Source organism: Stegostoma tigrinum, chromosome 34, assembly GCF_030684315.1.
Source record: "Stegostoma tigrinum isolate sSteTig4 chromosome 34, sSteTig4.hap1, whole genome shotgun sequence".
In the NCBI taxonomy this organism is placed as follows: Eukaryota; Metazoa; Chordata; class Chondrichthyes; order Orectolobiformes; family Stegostomatidae; genus Stegostoma; species Stegostoma tigrinum.
In genome coordinates, this window is record NC_081387.1 from 3232918 (window position 1) to 3257038 (window position 24121).

The 24121-nt window shown below is 44.3% G+C and overlaps 1 pseudogene; it reads left to right on the forward strand.

The window, feature by feature from the left end:
- Nucleotides 1-558: 558 nt before the first annotated feature.
- LOC125446397 (zinc finger protein 91-like) lies at nucleotides 559-21366 on the forward strand (annotated as a pseudogene).
- The last annotated feature ends 2755 nt before the right edge of the window (nucleotides 21367-24121 follow it).

Below are 24121 nucleotides of genomic sequence, written 5' to 3' on the forward strand. Positions count from 1 at the left end.
CTGTTCTACATTCTATAGTCCTGCCATTTATCTAGTAGATGGTGGACAGGCTTTGGGGAGTCAGGAACTGAGTTACTCATTCCAGTATTATTAGCCTCTGACTTCCTCTTGTAGCCACTGTGTTTCTGGTCAAGGGTAACTTCAAGGATGTTAACAGTGAGGGATTCAGTGATGACACAATTGAATGTCAGGAGCCAGTGGTTAGATTGCTTGGTTAAGAGGACGGGTCATTTGGCTGAGGTCTCTATCAAACATTTACCAGGGGAACTGAGACAGCAGCTGCAATAAGTGAAGTTTTATTCCGATGGGACAATGACAAGTTTAAATCTCCACCTGATCTGCTGCTCAAAGTCATCTCCATTTCACCGGTCAGTTTCCCAAGCTTCAGGAAACTCATGTTGCTGCAGAAATATTTGGATTGACTGTGAGAGAGTCAATCAGAGAGCCCACCCACTCTGCCCATTCTATCCTCTTCCTCTTCCAGAGCTGGTTCACTTCCTATAGGGACTGAAAGCCAAGTGAGGAGATGGTGAGTGAAGGAGCAGCTTTTATACAAATTGTATCCCATAATATCCACACCAATCTTCAGGCAGTCTGACTGTCCTGTAGGTAATCAGGGGTGGAAATGTCCCTTATGCTGTGTGAGAAGATCAAGCTGAGAGAGCTGTTTATTCGGTGCTCTGTGTTCGACTGTAGCTGTGTGTTGGATATTGAGTGTGTTTATTGGAAACATTTCCCTCCTGATTTCCAGGCTGAGTTTTGTGGATGGCTCATTCCTGAATATGAGAAGGTGAGGTGTCATTATCTGGGAGGTGCTGAATGTCTGAGGATTCTTCCTGATTTCCTATTGTCGAGTTCTGTGTGTGTGTGCTGGAAGCTGGTTATTATCTTGCGCATTGTGAATGGGTCATTTTTATCTTGTGTGTTCGAATGTGGATGTTGCTGTCTCTTCAAATCCTTCCAAGCCTTCGCGTTGCCGTATCTCTCGAACTTCATCGGAAAATAAAACAGAGTTGTACTTGTGTAAAGCTTTTTATGACTACCTACAAAACTATTTTGTAGCCAATGAAGTACTTTTGAAATAGTTATTCTTTTAATTTAGGCAGTGTGACAGCCTGTGTCCAGAGTATGTTCCCACAAACAGCAATTTGATAATGATCAGATCATCTGTTTTTTAACGTTGCTGATTAGAGATTAATGTAGGCCAAGACAATGGTGACACCCCTCAACCACCAATCTTCTATCCCCACCTCACAGTAAGTAGAAGGGACCACATTTGAAATCTTATCTGAAAGACGGCTCCTCTGACATTGCAGCTCTGTCACACTCCTCTTGTATTTGACTGTTCTATGAATGGTTCTTCATTACCATTCCTGGCTCTCATTGTCATTTCCAGATGTGGATCAGAGACCAATCATGCCCTGCCTCAGCTCAACGGCTTGTGAAAACCACATCCATACTATTCCAGTGCTCTTGTGGTTGCTCTCATATGTCCCTTGCCCTAGTAACTCCCTACCTAAGGAGTTGGGTCGCAACTGGGAATCATGTGGCGGGAGCTGAACGGGTGGGCTGTTTCCTGTACCGCTGATGGATTGAGCATGGGCTGGAGTTGGTCTACCTGGCCCTTCGCATGTTGGTGGCGGCAGCAGCCTCCTCACTGTCCTAGTGGTTGGAGCAGCAGCTGCACCATTGTCAAAATGGGACTTGGGACTCTGAGATCTGAACTTTCATTTCTTTCTTGCTTACCTTTTAGCTCTATTAAATCTTTTAATTCTGTTTTTTGTAACCAAGTGGGCACCAGTGAATGGTGACTGTGCACTTTTCACTGTGCATTTGTACTCCTATACTTAGTGCTTGTGACAAATAAATAAAACTAATGCATTGTAAATCTGAGTTTATCCAAAATTCTGCTGCCCTTTTCTTCATTGCTACTTAAACCTGTTCCCCAATCAGCCCTGTGCTTGCTGATCTACATTGATTCCTAGTCAAACAGCACCTCATTTTTAAAATTCTCTTGTTTTCAGATTCTTTCATGACCTTTTCCCTCTCAATCTCTATATTCGTCATTTCAATTCAGCTGCCGTACCTAAAGACACACTTATTGAAATTTTTTTCATGCCTTCTTTCAAGAGTTTACCTGAGGGCATCACGCTTTCCCCAAAGCCTTGGTTCTGTGGTTGATTTTGGGTGTGTACTGTGAGTGAGTGTATGTAATTTCACAGGATAAGAACCCTTCAATCAATTGCACTGAAGCAATATATTCCCCAGCTTCTGACAACTCCTGCATTGTGCTTCCTTCAAATATTTTCTAAATAAAGGAAATATGTTTCAAAATCTCCAGTGAATTAATATTTCTGCTCAGTTTTTTTTTTCATTTTAAACATCTCTTCTTAGGATAAAACTGATCTTCACCAGCTTGACTCAAGCTCATAGTAAATTGAGAGTCTGTTTTACACATGTGACTTTTCTTCACATAATTTTGGAAAGCGAAAGGAGAAAATTCCAAACTGTGATTCAAACATTTCCATGACTTTTTAGATTACCCGCTGATGGGCATGGTGTAAGCATTACAATACATGGGAAGGTTGGGGTCTGGGCTGAGGAAAGAAAGTAGTAATGTAGTCTGCTGCTACTGGACATAATCCACTGCTGGGAACAGATGGTGTGTGACAGTGAAATGAAGATGAAGAAAGGACTTGTACCTGATATCCGCCCCATGCCAAAACACACACACACACACACACACACACATAGCAAATTCACACTCGCTGTCAGCCTCTTCAGCAAAGAAGGAGAGGGAGTTGGAAGAAATAATGTTTCCTTTTCCTGTTTTACAGAAAAATTGCACTGTACGACACCAGAGAATACAGAGAGGATAGACAGCACAGATAAATCCTGACCATCACCCAAGGAACAACTTCACGACGACATGAACAAGAAAGCAAATGGATGTGAGAAACATGATCAGGTTTGCTCACAGTCATCGACAATCAGGAATCATCAACATATTCAAGGAGTCAAGAAGCTATTTAGGTGTGAGTTGTGCAAAAAGTCATTCTCAAAATCGTGCAACCTCCACAGGCACCGACGCACACATACAGGCGAGAAGCCATTCACATGTGAGGTGTGTGATAAAGCATTTGCAGACTTATCAACACTCCGTGCACACCAACCTATTCATACAGGGGAGAAACCAGTCAAGTGTGAGGTGTGTGATAAATCCTTTTCACAGTTAAGGAGCCTCCTGGTCCATCAGAAGATCCACACGAGGGAGAAACCTTTCAAGTGCGAGGTTTGCAGTAAAGCTTTTGCGACCTCTTCGAGCCTCCTGAAACACCAGATGATTCACACTGGAGAGAAACCCTTCCAATGTGATGGTTGTAAAATGTCTTTCATCCAGTCCTCCGATCTCCTGAGGCACCAGAGGATTCACACAGGAGAGAAACCCTTTAAATGTGACCTCTGTGACCGAGCCTTCAGACAGTCATCGACCCTTGTGGATCATCGTCGTATTCACACGGGGGAGAAGCAGTTCCCATGTGAGGTGTGTGACAAGTCTTTCTCGAGGTCCTCATACCTCCTGCGACATCAGAGGATTCACACAGGGGAGTAATCCTTCAGCTGAAATGGTTTTGAAAAGAATCTCAACTAAACATTGAATCTTCTAAAACACCAATGACTCCGTATTGGTGAGAAACTTGGTCCATTAATCCATTCACACAGGGGAGAATCACTTCTGGTGTGAGTTCTGTAATAAAGCCTTCACAATGTGTCAACCCTCCAGGAACATCAGCAAACCTACATGGGAGACAAAAACATTCCAGTGTCTGGACTCTTTCTCCCCCTCCTCTCTCACCATACACCATTGTCTCCACATGGTCTTGGAGAAAGGTCACCTGATTCTATTACACTGTCTGTGTTGGTTACCCTCCAGTGCTCACACAGGGAAGCTGTCGTTCCAAAGCACTGTCTGTCTCAAACCTCTTCATCATCAGTCCAATCATTTCAAGACGATTCAATCTTTGACCAGGTCACCAAACATCACCAAATGAAGACAACAATATATATAGAAGCTCAGCATCCTTTCAGTGCAGCATCAGGTACAAGGCACTCACTGACTCTCATTCTGACCAAGAAAACAATTAGATGCTCAGTGGTTAGAAAGGCTTCTGATCAACCAGCACCAGGACCCGGGGAGGAGCCATTCCTGGGGTAATAATGGAGGAATTACAATTAGCCTCAATGTCTCTGGTCTCTGAAGGAGGAGAATCAGCCAGAGATCCCATTCCTCATCACTGAGCCCAGCTGGGAGGTCATGAGGAGGGCAGGATGTGTTTCGGCTGTGACAGCCTCCATTGTCTCACAACATTCACTGTCTGGCTCTCCACATGCTGAATGGCCCTGCACTGAGCACTAGAGAGCAATCAATATCCATATCCATGATGAAGGGTCTAGGCCCGAAACGTCAGCTTTTGTGCTCCTGAGATGCTGCTTGGCCTGCTGTGTTCATCCAGCTTCACACTTTGTTATCTAATATCCATAGTCTGTCTTCCAGGAGAAATTAGAGGGAATGTGAGGACAATAGCTTGCATTTATACAGCAAGTTGATATAGTAAAACGTAGATATGTAGTCAGATGAAAAATAACACAGAGACCAAGCAGGAGTATTAGAACATAGAACATTACAGCACAGTACAGGCCCTTCGGCCGTCGATGTTGTGCCAACCTGTCATACCAATCTGAAGCCCATCTAACCTACACTATTCCATGATGCCATGAAAAACAAAACCACAGAACACGATGCAAACTGCAGTCTATTCTCCACAGAATGCAACACCAACCACAGACACCTCACCCCAGAATGGAATGCTGTAGGGAGTTCTGCTCCGTGTGATTGGTAACCCTGCAGGAATACTCAGGCAGCCTAGATCACCCACCAGGTCCCTGGTTCAGACACTGCATGTAGGTTAGTGAAGGTAGAGTAATAAATCAGGAGGAGGGTGTTTCAGGGCAAAGAATCTCTGCATTTATTAAATACTAAGGTGTGTATCTCAAGAAATAAAAAAAGACAGAAGTAATAAACAGGGAAATAATACTAAGGTGAATAAATTGCAAGAGATAAAAAAAAGCAAAACAGTGAAACTGACTTACCAGTTATTATTAACAGTAGCCAATTACTATTATAAACTAAACAGTAGTTTAAACACAGATGCTTTAATCAGCATTTCTGACCCTATGGTGCCCTGTACTGTCAACAACCCACCTTTTCCTCCCTGCTAGCTAGGTTGGATGCATTGGGTCTTGAGGAAATAAGCTTAGCACTGAGGATAAATGCATTTTGAATTACAGCTGCCCATTCCTGCTTGTCGTAGCCAGGGCTTCGCTGAAGACTTCAGACGATGCAGGCCTTCAGTCTGGGTGGAGTCCAATGACGCGGAAAGACATGTATTAGGAGAGGATGAACAAAAATATGATCAAAGAGGTGAGTTTAATAAGGACTCAAATGACAGAGAGAGAAAAAGATGCAAAAAGCTTTAAGAGGGAATTCTAAGAGATTTCATAATACTCGATGAGCATCTTTCCAAGCAGTGTTAATACGGAGAGGGGTAGTCTACATGGAAACGGAACATTTAAAGTGTGAGATTTACATTAAAGTTTATGCGGTTCTTCGTGTCTTCTGAGATATCGGAAGAATCACACAGGGTGTGTGTCTTGTGTGACCGAGTCTTCAGCCCTTGAATTACTTCCACTCTCGCCATTGCAGATTCCTCCTCTTCAATAATCCAGTTCCCTGTTCAACACTTCAATTGAACCTTCCTCTGACACCCTCTTAGACAGTACATTCCAGATCCTAATTCAGGCTTTCTCAGGTGACGGATCATGACCTCCAGTGGTATTCCCAGCTGAAATTTTGGCATTGTGATCTCAGGCTGTGATATCTGCCATGGAGCTGGGACTGAATTCTAATAGCTGTGCAGCTCCTTTAAATTATCGTGGCTTTTCACTCATTGGCGGGTCCTACAGACCCAATAAGATCACATAAATCACATACCCTGCTGAAAAACCTAACAGCAAAGTAGGTGCTTTTGATTTAAATTTACCATTTTTACCTCCCTCATCTTTCCTCATGTCACCATTGATTTGCCAATTAGTGAAAATCTGTATTTTCTGGTTTTCAACCCTTCCACCAATGAGAACAATTTCTTCCTGTATAATCTGTACAGAACCTTCATCAGTTTGAATATAAAAGAAGTCTCGACAGTCTTGAGTTCCTTCAGCCCATCATAGCTCGACATATTAATCGTGTAATATGTCCACATTATGCTTTTCCAAGGTTGATTTCATATTCTGGGAAAGATCTTGAATCATTTTCAAAAGCTTTGTTATTTTGGTAAACTCAAATTTCAGGTTATTTTTGTTGTTTATTTACTGTTTGAATAGATACAAAATCTGTAATAAATTAACTTTGATCTTAACCAAAAGTACGAGATTTGTTAGTCTGATGTGTCCATATTCACTCAAACACTCAGGGTCCAACAATAAGAAAGTTCTGTACACAATATATGGTCAGTTTCACTGTGGAAAGGGGTACTTTCTCCATAAATGGGTTTATAATTTCTAGTTCACAAGATTTCCTAAGAAACACAGATTGGTATTTATATATCAACTTTTGCAATTCTGGGCTATAAAAAAGAACTTTACAGCTAATGAAGTGCTTTTTAAAGTGAAATGTAAATATTTCATTTCATTAGTCATAAGTAACATAACTGAGATGTATCAGCTTGTGGAATGCCAAATGAGCATACAACCTTTCTTTTGCAGAGTTTAGTGTGTGAACTGAATCACAGCCGGCAACAACCTATAATATTTCTGTTATCTTAGATACAATTTTTACGGGCTTCAGTTTAAACTGACAGCTTGAAAGTTTGAGGAACACAGCAGATCAGGCAGCAACAGAGGAGTAGGAAAGTTGATGTTTCAGGTTGGGACCCTTCTTCAGGCCTCTTTCTGAAGAAGGATCCCAATCCGAGATGTCAACTTTCCCACTCCTCTGATGCTGCCTGGCCTGCTGTGTTCGTCCAGTTCCACACTGTCATCTCTGCCTCCAGCATCAGCAGTTCTCGCTGCCTTTCAGCTTAAAAGTTTGATTTGATTTAAAGTTGTAACTTGTAACTGCAGGTGTCAGTGTTGTCTTTTTATCTGGATCCCCAAAGCTATGAACGGTGGTAAAGTCCCTGGTGTCAGGAGAAGTGAAACTGGTGAGTAAAAGTGAGTAGACTCCAGGAGTGAAGAGCAAACTACACATGAGGCACTGACAGAGGATCCCCAAATCAAGAGAAAAAAAACATCTTAAACCCCACAGGCTCTAATACAGCCACATTCCAGAATGACTAACTGAAAATCTCTGATGTTCACTGGTAACTCAGGTCACTGTAGATGTGAAGTGTCTGTAAGAGTCTATCCCTTTATTTGGTCAGCTCCTGCTTCCCAAACCAACATCCAATGATATCAATGTCAGTGATCCAGTCTGAGTGACTGAGGCAGGGGCATTTTGATCTGGTTTAATCTGAAATTCCAGGGATTGTTTGATTGGAGCTTGACTCTATATCTAACCCATGTTATAACCTCCCTGTGAGTATTTGATGGAACACTGTCAAGGTGGAGAGGTTATTGCATCCCCATTTTGAATGTGGAGAATCATTCGTAGACATGGAGTCACACAGCATTGAAACAGGCCCCTCAGCCCACCACGTCTATGCCAAACAACCAACACCAAACTACATTAATGCCATATAAATGCACTTGGTCCATGGCCTACTCTACCCCAGCATTTTAAATGCTCATCCAGATGCTTCTTAAATGTTGCAAGAGTATGTGTCTTCATTACTCTCTCAGGCAGCAATTCCATATTTCTACCACCCTTCAGTTGAAAGTCTGTTTCCTCAGATCCCTTCTAAACTACTTACTCCTAACTATAAACCGATGCCTTCTGGTTTTAGATCCATCTGCCATGGGGAAGTGATTCTCATTACCTACCCTGTCTCTGCCTCCCATAATAATGTACACCTTAATCAGAATACCCCCTCAGACTCCTCTGCTGGAGGGAAAACAAACCCAGCCTATTGAGTCTCTTCTCATGAGCAGATATTTCCATCTCAGTAGCATCCCAGTAAATCTCCTCTGCATCCTCTCCAGAGCAATCACATCCTTCTGTTAGTGTGATGCCCAGAGCTGCAGACAATATTCCAGCTTGACTGAACCAATGTTTTATAAAGTTGTAATAAGACTTCCTACTCCTACATTCTACACCCTGGCTAATGAGGGCAGGTACCTTGTATGTCTCCTTCACCACACTATCTGTCTTTGCTGATACCTTCGGGGATGTATGGACATATACACCAAGCTCTGTAGTTTTTCCTCAGTACTTTGTAGGGACCTACCATTCATTGTGTTAATCCTTCCCTGATGAGACCCCCCCCCAAAATGGATCACCTCATGCCTATCAGGATTAAACTCCATTTACAATAGCACAACCCATTTTACCAGCTGATCAATATTAGGTTGTAGCTTCAGACAATTCCCTTCACTGTCACAACAACAACTAATTTTCATGTGGTCTGCAAGCTATCTAATCATATCTTTTACATTCACATTCAAGTAAAATGGAACTGTTCATGTAAATAACAAAATGCAAAGGTCCCAGCACTGATCCCTGTGGTACACTGCTGTTCCCAGGCTTCCAATCACAAAAATAATCCTCCACCATCACTCTTTGCAACCTATTTGCAAAATTAGAAAGCCAATTTTGGATCCTGTTTACCAACTTGCTTTGGATGCCATGAGCCCTCACCTTTTGAACCAGCTTTGGATGTAGGACCTTGTCAGAGGCCTCACTGGAGTCCATGTTAACCACAGCAACTGCACTAATCTCATCAATATATTTAATCACCATTTCAAAAAAAAGCTCATTAAATCAGTCAGACAGCAAACTTGTGCTGACTATCCCCGATCAATCCCTGCTTTTTCAAGTATTGATTAATCCTGTCCCTCAAAATTGACCACTGATGTCAGGCTAACTGGTCTTTACTTACCTGGCCTTTCCCTGTTGTTGTTGTTCTTGAGCATAGGAATCACATTAACTGTCCTTCAGTCATCTGGTACTTCATTTGTAGCCAGTGAAGTGTTAAACCTTCCCCCCCGGAGCCCCTTGCATCCCATAGCAACCTGTGATACACCACATCAGGCCCTGGGGATTTATGCACCTTTATGCCTGCTGAAACTTCTAATCCCTCCTCATTTATCCTAACATGCTCCAGAACCTTTCCATGCTTTCGAGTTTTTCTGAATCTTATCTGCTAAAGATATTTCATTGCCCCTCTTTATCCTCCTAATGTATTTTTAAAGCAGAGATAGCAGGAACTGCAGATGCTAGAGAATCTGAGATAACAAGGTGTAGAGCTGGATGAACACAGCAGGTCAAGCAGCATTGTACGAACATAAAAGCTGACATTTTGGGCCCAGACCCTTCTTCAGAAATGGGGGTGGGGAAGGGGGTTCTGAAATAAATAGGGAGAGAGGGGGAGGCGGGCAGAAGATAGATAGAGGAGATGATAGGTGGAGAGGAGACAGATAGGTCAAAGAGGCAGGGATGGAGCCAGTAAAGGTGAGTGTAGGTGGGGAGGTAGGGAGGATATAGGTCAATCCAGGGAGGATGGACAGGTCAAGGGGGTGGGATGAGGTTAGCAGGTAGGAGATGGGAGTGGGGCTTGAGGTGGGAGGAGGGGATAGGTGGGGAGAAGGTCAGGTTAGGGAGGTGAGACGAGCTGGGCTGGTTTTGAGATGCAGAAGGGTGAGGGGAGATTTTGAAGACTGTGAGGTCCACATTAATACCATTGGGCTGCAGGGTTCCCAAGTGGAATATGAGTTGCTGTTCCTGCAACCTTCAGGTGGCATCATTGTGGCACTGCAGGAGGCCCACGATGGACCTGTCGTTTGCGGAATGGGAGGGGGAATTGAAATGGTTCCCAACTGGGAGGTGCAGTTGTTCATTGCAAACGGAGCATAAGTGTTCTGCAAAGCAGTCCCCAAGCCTCCACTTAAGCAGCCCCCTACACTCTATATTTCTGAAGGGTCTCTCCTGTTTCCTGTACCTGACAGACACTGGCTTCTTTTTCTTTATCAAACTCTTGATTCCCTTGACATCCAGGATTCCCTGGACTTGCTGCCTTTGCCTTTCACTTTTACAGGAACTAGCTGGCCCTGAATTCTCACTGTTCTACTTTTAAAAGACTTCCACTTCCCAAATACAGAATCTCTGTGAGTAGCTGCTTCCAGACAATGTTTGACAGGTCCTATCTAATGATACTGAAATGGCCTTCCCCAGTTTCGATATTTATCTTCTGAACTGCCCTTATCGCTTTCCATAAGACTTTAAAACTTACCGATGCTCCATAGTGAGTCCATCTGCAGCTCCAGCTGCACCATGTGGCAAATCTATCCCCTTGACAAATGCCTCACTGAAGTCCATGCAGATCACATCTGCCCTGCCCTCATCAATCCTCTTTGTTACTTCTTCGAAAAAACTCAATCAGGTCAGTGAGACACGACTTCCCATGCATGAAGCTATGTTGACTATCCCTAATTGGTCCTTGCCTTTCCAAATACGTGTAACCCCACACCTACCATAGAACATAGAAAAGTACAGCACAGTACAGGCCCTTCGGCCCACGATGTTGTGCCGTGGATTAATCCTAATCCAAAGGTAAAATAACCTAACCTACATTCCCGTCAATTCACTGCTGTCCATGTGCATGTCCAGCAGTCGCTTAAATGTCACTAATGACTCTGCTTCCATGACTACCACTGGCAAAGCATTCCATGCGCTCACAATTCTCTGGGTGAAGAACCTCCCTCTGATATCTTGTTGTCTCACCAGTGCCACATTGCTGATCTCTTTAAGTTCTTAGTGTCCAGATTTTCTCTATACCTTCCTCCTAACACCTTAAAACTATGACCCCTCGTGGCAGTCAATCCTGCCCTGGGGAAAAGTCTCTGGCTATTGACTCTATCCATGCCTCTCATTACCTTGTACACCTCGATCAGGTCACCTCTCTTCCTCCTTCTCTCCAGTGAGAAAAGTCCGAGCTCAGTCAATCTCTCCTCGTAAAACAAGTCCTCCAGTGCAGGCAGCATCCTGGTAAACTTCCTTTGCACCCTCTCCAAAGCCTCCACATCTTTCCTATAATAGGGCGACCAGAACTGGACACAATATTCCAAGTGTGGTCTCACCAGGGTTTTGTAGAGCTGCAGCAAAACCTTGCGGCTCTTAAACTCGATCCCCCTGTTAATGAAAGCCAAAACACCATATGCTTTCTTAACAACCTTATCCACTTGGGTGACAACTTTGAGGGAGCTATGCACTTGAACACCAAGATCCTGCTGTTCCTCCACACTGCCGAGAATCCTGCCTTTAATCCTATATTCAGCACTTAAGTTCAACCTTCCAAAATGCATCACTTCGCATTTATCCTGGCTGAATTCCATCTGCCATTTCTCAGCCCAGCTCTGCATACTGTCAATGTTTCGCTGAAGCCTGCAATAGCCCTTGATACTATCAACGGCACCTCCAACCTTTGTGTCATCAGCAAACATACTAACCCACCCCTCAACCTCCTCATCCAAGTCATTTATTAAAAACTACAAATAGCTGAGGCCCAAGAACAGAGCCCTGTGGGACACCGCTCAGCACTGACCTCCAGGCAGAATACTTACCATCTACAACCGCTCTCTGTCTCCTGTCAGCCAACCAATTCCGAATCCACACAGCCAAATCACCCTGTATCCCATACTTCCTGACTTTATGAATCAGCCTGCCGTGGGGAACCTTATCAAATGCCTTGCTGAAGTCCATGCACACCACATCCACTGCTCGACCCTCGTCAACCTGTCTCGTGACCTCCTCAAAGAACTCAATAAGATTTGTGAGGCATGACCTGTCCCTCACAAAGCAATGCTGACTCCCTTTAATCACGCTACGCTTTTCCAAATAGTCATAAATCCTATCCCTTAGAATTCTTTCCAAAATCTTGCTGACCACGGACGTAAGACTGACTGGTCTGTAATTTCCCGGGATTTCCCTATTTCCTTTCTTGAAAAGAGGAACAACATTTGCCTCCCTCCAATCTTCCGGTACGACTCCCGTGGAGAGTGAGGAAGCAAAGATCTTCGCCAGCGGCTTAGCAACCTCCTTTCTCGCTTCCTGGAGCAACCTAGGACAAATATGGTCTGGCCCTGGGGACTTATCAATCTTAATGTTTGCCAAAATTTCCAATCTCGATCTGTTCAAGCCTGTTTCCCTGCTCCTCAAAGTTCTCATTCACAACAAGGTCCCTTTCCTTAGTGAAAACCGAAGCAAAAAACTCATTTAGGACTTCCTCTATCTGCTCAGACTCCACGCACAAGTTTCCTACACTATCTCTGATCGGCCGTACCTTCTCCCTGAACATTCTCTTATTCCTTACGTATGAGTAAAATGCCTTCGGGTCCTCCCTAATCCTTCCTGCCAAGCCTTTTTCATGCCCCCTCCTGGCCCTCCTCAGTCCACTTTTGAGCTCCTTCCGAGCAAGCCTGTAATCCTCTAAAGCTGTGCTAGACCCTTGCTTCCTCCACCTTACTTAAGCTGCCTTTTTCTTTTTGACGGGAAACACCTCTGTTCCCATCATCCAAGGCTCCTTAATCTTACCCCTTCTTACCTGTCTCAGAAGAACAAATTTATGCATCACTAGCAACAACTGTTCCTTAAACAGTCTCCACATGTCTGTTGTGCCCTTTCTGTGGAACAAGTGCTCCCAATCTATACTTCCCAACTCCTGCCTGATAGCGTCATAGTTTCCTTTTCCCCAGTTAAATATCTTCCCCTGGTAATTGCTCCTTTCCCTCTCTATGGCTATGGTAAATGTGAGGCTGTTGTGGTCACTGTCGCCAAAGTGTTCTCCCATCGCGAGATCTGACACCTGTCCTGGCTCATGGTCGAGCACCAAATCCAAAATGGCCTCTCCCCTCGTTGGCCTGTCCCCATACTGAGTAAGGAAACCGTCCTGAACACACCTGACAAAAACGGCTCCATCCAAACCATCTGCGCTGAGGAGGTTCCAATCAATATTGGCAATGTTGAAGTCACCCATAACAACAACACTGCTACATTTGCACTTTACAACAATCTGCTGGCCTATGAGTTCTTTGATCTCCCTACTGCTGTTTGGGGGTCTGTAGAAAACTCCCAATGAGGTGACTGCTCCCTTGCTGTTCTTAACTTCCACCCATACTGACTCAGTTGACAAACCTTCCTCGGCAACTTTCATTTCTCTTGCTGTGATGCACTGATTAGCAACGCTACACGCCCTCCTCTTTTACCCCCTCCTTTTTCTTTCTAAATGTTCTAAACCCTGGAACATCTAGCAACCATTCCTGCCCCTGTGAAACCCACGTCTCCGTTATGACCACAACATCATAGTCCCAAGTACTGATCCATGCTCTAAGTTTGTCACTCTTATATCTGACACTCCTTGCGTTAAAGCAGACACATTTTAACCGATCCCTTCGTTCCATCACATGAAAAACCTTCCCCGTAGATTCACTGCATCCTGCCACTGCCTCATTCACTACTATGCTCCCTCCCCCCTCAGATGTGTAGCTCTAGTTCCCACGCCCCTGCCAAACTAGTTTAAACCCTCCCGAACTACTTGAGCAAATCTCCCACCCAGGACATTTGTGCCCCTCCAGTTCAGGTGCAACCTGTCCATCATGTACAGATCCCACCTTCCCCAGAAGGCATCCCAATGGTCTAAGTATCTGAAGCCCTCCTTCCTGCACCAGCTGCACAGCCACGTGTTAAGCTGCACTCGCTGCCTATTCCTCACTTCGCTACCTCGTGGCACCGGTAGCAAACGTGAGAACACTACTCTACTCGTCCTGCTCTTCAGGTTCCAACCTAGCACCTAGCTCTCTGTTGTCCCTTTTCAGATCTTCAATCCCTTTCCTGGCTATGTCATTGGTGCCAATATGTACCACGATTTCTGGCTGCTCACTGTCCCCCTTCAGAATCTTGTAGACCCGATTGGTGACATCCCGAACCCTGGCACCTGGGAGGCAACATACCTTCCGGGAGTCCCGTTCCTGACCATAAAATCTCCTGTCAATCTGTCTAACTATTGACTCCCCTAACACTAGCTTTTTTCTAATATCCCCCCTTCCCTTCTGAGTCACAGTGCCAGGCTCAGTGCCAGAGTTCTGACAACTATGGCTTTCCCCTACCAGCAGTATCCAAAGCGGTATACTTATTGCTGAGGGCCGGCCACAGGGGATCCCTGCTCTGTCTGTCGGTTCCCTTTCCGCCTCCTGACTGTAACCCAGCTGTCCTTATCCTGCGCTTGAGGAGTGACCACCTCCCTGCACATCCTCTCAATTTCCCCCTCGACCTCCTGGATGATCCGCAGTCCATCCAGCTCCAGCTCCAGCTCCAGTTCCCTAACTCGGTTTTCAAGGAGCTGGAGTTGGGTGGACTTCCTGCAGATGTGGCCAGCGGAGACATGTGTTGTTTCTCTCACCTGCCACATTCTGCAAGAGGAACATGTAACTGTCCTAACATCCATACCCCGCTAATCTGAAAGCTCACACAGTACTAAACAAGGAAGAGAAGCAAAAAAAGAGAAAACCTGAAAAAACTTACCAAGTCTACAGCCTCTTATTAAGGTTAGATGAGGTGGGTGGGAGGGAGACCCTACGGTGTAGGGTCTCGGGTTTAGAACGCAGCCACTTAAAAACAATCACTCACCTTCCCAGCAAAAAGGACTGCTGGCTTCGAGGTAAGTACTTAAATAGCACTCACTCACCTTCCCGACAGCCTCTGTACTGCGACCTCACTTCCGCCCGGCTCCCACTGCTCTCTGCTGCAAAAAAGCCAGTCTTGCCCTTCACCCTAACAGGAACATACTGTCTCTAGACTTTCATTCTTTCATTTGTGAAGGCTTCCCATTTTCCAGCCGTCTCTTCACCTGCAAACATCCGCCTCCCAGTCAACTTCTGAAAGCTTTTGCCTAATACCGTCAAAATTGCCCTTCCTCCAGTTTAGAACTTTAAGTTTTAGATCAGGTCCATCCTTTTCCATCATTATTTTAAAACTGATAGAATTATGTTCGCTGGCTCCAAAGTACTCCTCCTCTGTGACCTCAGTCACTTGCCCTGCCTTACTTCCCAACAGTAAGTCAAATTTTGCTCCTTCTCAAGTATGTACATCAACATACTGAATCAGAAAATTTTCTTGTACACACTTAACAAATTCCTCTCCATCCAAGCCCTTAACACGATGGCAATCCCCATCTATGTTTATAAAGTTAAAATCTCCGACCATAACCACTCTATTAGTCCAACAAATACCTGATATCTCCTTACAAATTTGTTTCTCAATTTCCCACTGACTACTGGGGGTTATATAGTACAATTCCAATAAGGTGATTATCCCTTTCTTATTTCTCCCCATCAGCTGCCTCTGTCATTTCTCTTCCTTCCACGAGCCTGCCTGGACAAGTGTCCAGTAATGCTTCCCCTGAATTCCCCACATTCCGAAGCCACATCTTTCTCTGGTTTCTTTCTTATTTCTCTTTATGCCCTCTCTGAGCTCTTCTTATCCATGTCTCCCATCTCCTGTTTCAACGACTGTATTCCATCTAAACTGCTGGTCCCATGGTCGCTGATTTTGCACATGGTTCTTTATATTCAATACACTGTGGTGCTCCTTTTTTTATCACCCTTTTCCGAAAAAAATCGTTGCAATCTTCACAACAGCCCCACCCCTCCTCTCCATCTACTTCCCAGCTCCCTTCCTCTCCCCATTTCTGAAGAAGGGTACTGACCTGAAACATCAACTTTCTTGCTCCTCTTATACTGCCTGGCCTGCTGTGTTCCTCCAGCTCCACACTGTTTTGTCTCTGAATTCAGCATCCACACTTCCTGCTATCTCTTTGCAGATCTCTGTCTTTGCAAATTAGCGCCACATCTCCAACCTCCCTTTACTTTCTAAAGTCTAGAACATATTGTCAGCTCAAATCCTGGAAAGGGAAGGTTCGTAGTAAGTATCATTACGGATACATGTCCCACACTGATGTTGTTAGTTTAAAACCTTCCAAGGATGAAGAATGTTATTCCCACACTAGAAATCTCGATCAAACATTTACCAGGGGAACTGAGACAGAGCTGCAATAAGTGAGCTTTTATTCAGGTGGGACGCTGACATGTTTAAATCCCCGCCTGATCTGCTGCTCAAAGTCACCTCCATTTCACTGGTCAGTTTCCCAAGTTTCTGGAAACTCATGTTGCTGCAGAAATATTTGGATTGACTGTGAGAGACGTCAATCAGAGAGCCCACCCACTCTGCCCATTCTCTCCTCTTCCTCTTCCAGAGCTGGTTCACTTCCTATAGGGACTGAAAACCAAGTGAGGAGATGGTGAGTGAAGGAGCAGCTTTTATACAAATTGTATCCCATAATATCCACACCAGTCTTCAGGCAGTCTGACTATCCTGTGGGTAATCAGGGGTGGAAATGTCCCTTATGCTGTGTGAGAAGATCCAGCTGAGAGAGCTGTTTACTCGGTGCTTTGTGCTGAACTGTTTGACTGGAGCTGTGTGTTGGATATTGAGTGTGTTTATTGGAAGCATTTCCCTCCTGATTTCCAGCCTGAGTTTTGTTCATGTCTCATTCCTGAATATGAGAAAGTGACGTGTCATTATCTGGGAAGTGCAGAGTCACAGAGTCATACAGCACAGAAACAGACCCTTAGGTCCATGCCGAACATAATTCCAAACTAAAACAAGTCTCACCTGCCTGGTCCTGGCCCATATCCCTCCAAACATTTCCTATTCATGCACGTACCCTAATGTCTTTTAAACGTTGCAATTAGAACATAGAACATAGAACAGTACAGCACAGAACAGGCCCTTCAGCCCACAATGTTGTGCCGACCATTGATCCTCATGGATGCACCCTCAAATTTCTGTGACCATATGCATGTCCCACATCCTTCACTGCCTCCGGAAATTCATTACACATGTGAACCACTCTCTGTGTAAATATATTTGCCCATCACATATTTTTAAATCTCTCTCATCTCACCTTAAAAATTTGCCCCCTCTTCTTGAAACCCCCCATCCTCACAAAAGACAACTACCATTATCTCTATCTATACCTCTCATTGTTGTTGTAATCTGCTATCAGGTCACCTTTCAATCTCCTATGCTCCAGTGAAAAGAATCCAGCTTATCCAGCTTCTCTTTATAACTCAAACTTTCCATTCCTGGCAGAATGCTGGTAAATCTCTTCTGAACTATCTCCAGCTTAGTAATACCTTTCCTATGAGTGGGTGACTAGAAGTGGACACAGTATTGCAGATGTGGCCTCGCAAGAGGATTCTCACTGATTTCCTGTTGTTGAGTTCTGTGGGTCTTTTGGGAGCTGGTTCTTCTCCTGTGGGCCATTAATTGATAAATTCATTGTGAAAAAGGGACAACACTGTCCCGGGTCCTAGCAATCAGCACTGTCTGTGTCTCCTATCCCTCCCACATCCCCACAATCATAGGTACCCTCCACCCACCCCACACTACACACCCTGCACCCTCGCCACCCACCCTCACATATACAGCCCACCATCACCTCCACTGGTCTCTCCATTTAAATACTGTGGCAACAAGAGCAGATCAGCAGGTCAGAATCCTGTAGTAAGTAACTAAACGGACTCCCCAAAGCTTATCCACCATCTACAATGTACAAGTTAAGGGTTTGATGGAATTCTTTCCACCTGATTGGATGACTGCAACTCTGACAACACTCGGAAAACTTGACAGTGTCCAGGACAAGATGCCCACTTGATTGGTATCATATCCACCGCCTTCAACATTCACTCCACCATCATGGCACAGTCACAGTGGTGTGTACTGCGAATGGCCAAGTGGTATTGTCACTGGACTATTAATCCAGAAATTCAGCTAATGTTCTGGGGAGAGAGAGTAGGAACTGCAGATGCTGCAGAGTCTGAAATAACAAGGTGTAGAGCTGGATGAACACAGCAGGCCAAGCAGCATTAGAGGAGCAAGAAGGCTGATGTTTCGGGCCTAGACCCAGCTTTCCTGCTCCTCTGATGCTGCTTGACCTGCTGTGTTCATCCAACTCTACACCTTGTTATCTCTAAGGTTCTGGGGACCCAGGTTCAAAACCCAACATGGCTCATGGTGGAATTTGAATTCAATAAAAGAAGCTGGAATTAAGAATTCAATGATGACCATGAAACCAGTGTTGATTGTTGGAAAAATCCATGTGGCTCTTGGGAAGGGAATCTGTCATCCTTACCTGATCTGGTTTACATGCGACTCCAGACCTAAAACAATGTGGTTGACTCTTAACTGTCCTCTGGGCAATTAGATTAGATTAGATTCCCTACAGTGTGGAAACAGGCCCTTCGGCCCAACAAGTCCACGCTGACCCTTACAGCATCCTACCCAGACCCATTCCCCTATAACCTACACAACCCTGGGACAATTTAGCATGGCTGATCCACCTAGCCTGCATATCTTTGGACTGTGGGGATGGGCAATAAATGCTGCCTAGCCAGAAGCACCCACATGCCATGAATGAATTTAAAAATATTGGCTTGGCCAGCGTCCTGACTTGATGGGCCTTCTTACAATCTTTCACTGTGTTGAGAGGAGGATGCAAACTTCAGAAAAGAAAAGTTTGAAGGTTTGCTATGAATATGAACCTGTATTTCAGGGGCTGGGAAGTGGGTGGAGGCTGGGGAAAACAATTCCAATCCATTAAATTCATATTTTATATGCGTAATTTTTGACATTTCAAAAGTTTTTGCCAGTACAACAAACTCCATGCCTGGTTAAGAAGCAAAGCTATGGAGTGGCCAGGTCCCAAATCCTGGTCACCAGGCAAGCCGAATATCGGGTCTAGGCCCGGAACATCAGCTTTTGTGCTCCTAAGATGCTGCTTGGCCTGCTGTGTTCATCCAGCTCCACACTTTGTTATCATCCCACCCATACCACCTCACTCCTGACACAACCCTTGCCTATATATCACAAACACCTCTGGTCCAACTCTTCTGTCCCTACCACACTCTTGCTCTCTGTGCATCTTCTCCTGGATTTCGTTGCCCTCCTCTTCAAACTTGAGTCTCCTTGAAAGCCTCCCTGCCCTCATCCGACATACCCACCTCCGCCATAACATAGCAACAACTCACAACTCTGCTGACTTCACCTTCCAAACCTCCAACCTTTCCCATTGAAAGGACAAAGGAGCAGCAGATACATGGGAACACCACCTCTGCAATTTTCCTTCCAAACTATGCACTATCCTGACTTGAGACAATGTCACTGTTCTGACACTGTTGCTGTAAATCAGTCTACACAAGATGAACTGAAGCAGTTCAAGAAGGCTTCTCATGGACAGTTAAGGATGGGCAATAAATGCTAGTCAGCCAGATCCTCTGAAAGTATAAACAAAAAAACCAAGGAGTTGGACCCTTCAATGAAGAAAGAGAGGGAGTTGGCGGAAATCATGTTTCCTGTTAATGTTTTACAGAAGGATTGCACCGTACTACACCAGAGAATAGTGAGAGGATACATGCTGCAGATAAATGCTGACCATCATCCAGAGAACAACTGCTGAACAGTGGGAAGACATCCAGTCCCTTTACAGCATTGCTCAACACAGAGAAGGTTGGGCAGTGAAACCATCATCTGGAAATTAGTCGAGTCAAGGGAGCTTTGACGGATGATCAGATCTGAAACTGGTCAGTGGTGTGGAGCCTTCCATCAGAACAGACCTTTCTGAAGATTGGGATGTGGATGATCAGTCAGGTTGAGGCTGGGAAGAAGTGTAAGTGGCTCCAAGTGTGGTGACAGCTTCCATCATTCATCGAGCTTCATGAATAACTGACTCATTCCTATAGGAGGAAACTGTTCATGTGTGAGGAGGATTCCACAGACTAACAAGATCTAGCACAGAAGGTGCATCACTAAACAGCCACCTGGACGGAAAAGCATTCAAGTGTGAGATGTGTGACCAAGATTTCATGCAGTCATCAACGCTCATAAAAGGCCAAAGTATCCACAGCAGGGAGAGGCCATTCACTTGTGGAGTGTGCAATAAATCATTTTTGCGGTCATCACACCTCCGCACACACCGATATGTTCATACAGGGGAGAAACCATTTAAATGTGAAGTTTGTAATAAAGCTTTTGCAACATCTACAACTCTGCTGACTCACCAACTCATTCACACAGGGGAGAAACCCTTCACCTGTGAGGTTTGTGACAAATCTTTCATCCATTTTTCTGATCTGCAGATACACCAGAGGATTCACACAGGGGAAAAACCCTTCAGATGTGACACATGTGACCAAGCTTTCACACACGCATTGACTCTTGTGAATCACCAGCGCATTCACACAGGGGAGAAACCATTCAAGTGCAAGTCATGTGAAAAATCATTCTCACAGTCATCACACCTCCGCTTGCATCAACGCGTTCACACTGGAGAGAAGCCATTCACATGTGAGGTTTGTGACAAATCATTCTCACAATCATCGCACCTCCGCATCCACCAACGCATCCATACAGGGGAGAAACCGTTCATGTGTAAAGTGTGTGACAAATCATTCACGCAATTATCACATCTCCGACTCCATCAGTGCGTGCACACAGGGGAGAAACCATTCATATGTGGGGTGTGTGACAAATCATTCTCGAGATCATCACGTCTCCTTGACCACCAACGTATTCACACAGGGGACAAGCCATTCATGTGCAAGTTGTGCGACAAATTGTTCTCACGATCATCAACCCTCCTCAACCACCAACGCATTCACACAGGAGACCAACCATTCACATGTGCAGTGTGTGACAAATCATTCTCTGATTCATCAACTCTCTGCATCCATCAACGCATTCACACGGGGGAGAAACCATTCATGTGTGAAATGTGTGACAAATCATTCTCCGATTCATCGACTCTCCGTGTACACCATCGCACTCACACAGGGGAGAAACCATTCACATGCGAAGTGTGTGACAAATCATTCTCAGACTCATCAACCCTCCGAGTACATCGGCGTGTTCATACAGGGGACAAACCATTCACGTGTGTTGTATGCAAGAAATCATTCTCACAATCCTCAAACCTTAGGAGACACCAGCGTTTACACACAGGGGAGAAACCATTCTGATGTGAGATTTCTATTAAGGTTTTTACTGACTCCTATACTCCTGTAAGACACCAGAGGATTCATGACGGAGAGAAACTCTTTGAATGAGAGGTATATGACAAAGCCTTCACATGATTATTAAGCTTGGAAGTCTTTTATTGGAGTGTTAGTCCACACAGGAGATAAAGTCGTCAAGTGTGATGTTTAAACAAAACTTTTGGGACATCCGTGAACCTCCTGATATAGCAGATGATTCACACTGCAAAGAACAGGATGTGAGAAATGTGACAAATCTTTCTTGTATTTAACAAACCTGTGCACACACCCAGAGGAGAAACTAGTCAAGTGTGAGGTATGAGACAAAGCCTAGACTGATTTAAAGAGCCATCTGCACTACCAGGAACGCTCGGTGGAAAGGCCTATCGTTATTAGATTTGCAGTGAGCCTTCTGTGACAGCTTCATCCTGTGTAGACATCTGTGTTCTGTACGTGGTGTGATTAAACAGAAACAGGACAACCAAGTGTGCCTCAGGTTTCCCAGTGGCTACATGGCCCTGCACTTTATATGGAATATTGCTCTTGATAAACCAGAAGATTCATAATGATGTAGCAACTCACCAGAGCAATAGATTGGAATCAAGCAGCACTGTCCTACAGTCATCACATTCAACTGAACCCTCCAAAGTTCCCAATTTATCTGACTGACAAATCCCGGTTAAAAGAGCGCATTCAGCAGATTTCGGTGTTGAAGAAGAAAACAGCTATTTATGCAAATCAATTATTTTTAACTGAAGGCAGAAGAGAAACTAACTTATACCTCTCTATGACTTAAATTCTACCCTATTGTAAGATTTCCCACTGACATACAAACAGATGCACAAAGAAACAAGATAAAATTCAAATAATAAGGGTGGAAGAAATAAAAAGTCAGTGAAGCACAGTTCTGGCATCAATTTGGATCACAGGCATTCATGAGATGTTTTCTTCTGACTCTTTGATGAGGACATGAGGTTGTGGACCCACTGATTCTCACTCTTTTGTTCACTACCTTTTCAATGTTTCGGAAGATGGTTTCCCCTTCTTCCTTTCAAGAAGAGAATTTGCAGAAAAGGGGAGTAGCTAGCTGCTTGGAATGGCCTTTTTACTTCTGCACTCACAGAAAGGAGGCCAAGAAAGATGTTTCCTCCTTTGCAGACTGTATGTTCCTGCTGTATTCTCCAAACAGCAAGCTGTAGCCATTGGTCAGGATCTCATCAACAAAAGCTACTACGCTGAGTACTCCTTATCACACATAACTAATCTTGGTTCAAAGAACTAATTAAAAGCCTGTCACAAGGCAAACTGTTCCTCGACACAAACCCACAGAGCAAGGTGTCTATCAGCCACTCCCACTGCTAGACAAAGGCCACATTGAGGATACAACATGCAATGAGTCCTGCTAATTTTTTTTTCAAAACTGCAACAATCCATTCTTTTAATGCACGTTTTTTCTATTTTCAATTCTACCGTATAAAAAATAGAATGTTGAACAGGGTTGCACTGGGCATGAAAATCTCGATCCCTGGCAAGGTCTCTCGGTTCCACAATCAATCAATGAGCACCCGCAATAGGTCTGGCTGTTTAAGGCTTTACTCTTTATTTCTTCATACGGCTGGGTACAGAGATCCGGAAACACAGAAGTTGAGCACTTCTGTATTCTTTGGAGGAGCTGCACACAACAGCTTAATATAAAGACATTTTTATACTTTTCTTTAAGCAGGGTACAAGGCGTGATTGCACAGTACATTCAAACAATTACCAATCAATATGTAATATTGCTTCATTGGCAGTTACTAGGTCCAGTGATGTTAACTGGTAAACAACTTATGTCACAGTGCTTAGGTCACTTTTATTTTGCTACAGAAAGCTGCTGCACCTGCACTTGAAGGTCAGTCAAAACAGTTAGTACTTCTCTATCTTATCAAGTTACTGCTGTATTCTAAAAGGTGCATTGTCTGCTAATTTTTTTTTGCAGCGGTCTGAGGGTTAGTTATTTATGCAGCTGTAGCGGAATTTATTAACAGTTCGCAGCCTAGAAGCCATTTTGTTGTGCTAACTTGCATTGAGAAGCCATCTTGTGCCTGTATCCAAGTTTCAGACTCTCAAGCATTGGCCAGTCCTTTCTAAGCACTTCTCCCTTGCCCAAGGTACACCCAGAATTGTCTGTTGTGAATGAATGTTTCAATAACTCTCTCGATCAGGGTTGGAAGCATGTTGGACAGTCTTAAGTGTAGGCATGTGATAGTATGAAAAGTGGCAAAGTCCCTGGTATCAGTGGAATGGACAGTGTAAGGGATTGTCTTCAATCAGCACTACTGATGGACTGTTCTGCTTTCAATCAGTCAGGGACATTCCATTGTTTAGACACAGTTCTAACAATGTAACAGGAATAAATCAGAAGGAATAACCCTGTCTTCCAAGAAAGCTCAGTCCCTTTCCCTCCCAGCTTCTCTAATCTCCTCTAACCCTCAGTCCTATACTGGATTGTTGAGTAGCAGTTGTTGTGCTCAAGTTCTGGAGTGGCACTTGAACTCCACAACCCTCCATCTCAGAGAACAAATTTATGGGTTCAAGTCCAACTCCAGATGGATTATTCATTGAATGTAGATTAGTGTTATTGTCAGGGCCAGGGATTGAATTTTTAAGGCTCTGGGCTTTCAGTACAAACCCACAACAATTTAATGAGAAACAATCATATCATACAATGAGTGAAGATATAATCCTGTAAATGATAATACACTGCATTGATCAAGAAGCCAATCAGATCACAGTGCACGACTCTTCAATAAAACTTCCAATTGGTCACAAAAGGTGTACGTTTGCT